The 1,195-nt window shown below is 40.6% G+C and overlaps 1 protein-coding gene across 1 annotated transcript in view; it reads right to left on the minus strand.

The window, feature by feature from the left end:
- Nucleotides 1-1,195, minus strand: part of LOC111951340 (cGMP-inhibited 3',5'-cyclic phosphodiesterase 3A-like) — a 118,335-nt gene that overhangs the window by 7,660 nt on the left and 109,480 nt on the right. The window lies entirely within an intron of this gene.

Raw genomic sequence — 1,195 nt, forward strand, 5'->3', positions numbered from 1 at the left:
ACTCAACTTATTGTGGGAAGGTTGTGGAATGCTACCTGAAACGTTTGACCCAAGTTAAACAATTTAAAGACAATGCTACCAAATGAAAGTGGTGATCCTAACTGACCTAAGACAGGGGATTTTTACTAGGATGAAATGTCAGGAATTGTGAAAAACTGATATTAAATGTATTTGGCTAAGGTGTATGTACATTTCCAACTTCAACTGTATGGTTGTCTCACCTAGCTATCTTAAAATAAATGCAGTGCACTAACTAAGTCGCTTTMGGTAAGCACTTCTGCTGAATGACTAATGCAAATATAATATGAATTACCATTTGACACTATCTGAGGAAAGTCAGTCAATCAATCAACCAGCCAATGATATGAGGGAAATTGGAATCAAATGCACCGAGGGAGTCACAGCTGAGGTACTAATACACAGAGAGAAAAATGACCGTCAGAAATGATGTAAAACCACATTCAACTGCATTCCAAAACATATCAACATTTGTAACTCTCTCATTTTGTTCTCCGTCTCTAAGTGGTAAACCAACAGCAACCGCCAGCACTCAGAGCCTGTGGGATTAACTACTGAATAATCAAAGCTTCAAACTGGGTCAAGAACGTAAACAGCAAAAGGCACACGTCTATCTAGCTAGAGGAAGCCTACAAGTTKATCTATAGGTCCAGTATTGGCTGACTGACAASATCATGTATATGCATGTATAGTAAAGTGATTTATAGCAGGATACATATATATGTGTCTGTTGACGTCAGGGGCTTATACACTCGAAGTGGACCGCAGCAGGCAAGGTCTCATGTTGCCATAGTAACCAGCAGAGCTTTTGCCAGTCAGTGCAGTGGACTGAAATTAGTGTCTGAAGTGAAGAGGGAGAGAAAGAGGGGAAAAAGAGAAAGAGAGGTGCTACTCTAGAGTAGAGGGGCGTATTGAACCATCAAAACGTCTTCTAAAGACAGGTGTCAAGGAGATGGTAAAGTTACAACTTAACCACTGATACAGGGTCAGATCTTTAAGATGTTTTTACTGCGTTAATGGTCAGCGTTAGGGTTTTGGGTATACTACTACTGACCCTGGTGTGTTTGTTCTTCGTGTGCATGTCTTGAGGCATAGTTCACTGTGATCTGATGTGTTGCTGCTGTATCTCTGTCTGTGTGAATGACGACTGTCACTAATGACACAAGTACATCAGCTA

The sequence above is a fragment of the Salvelinus sp. IW2-2015 genome, linkage group LG24 (assembly GCF_002910315.2).
Source record: "Salvelinus sp. IW2-2015 linkage group LG24, ASM291031v2, whole genome shotgun sequence".
NCBI lineage: Eukaryota > Metazoa > Chordata > Actinopteri > Salmoniformes > Salmonidae > Salvelinus > Salvelinus sp. IW2-2015.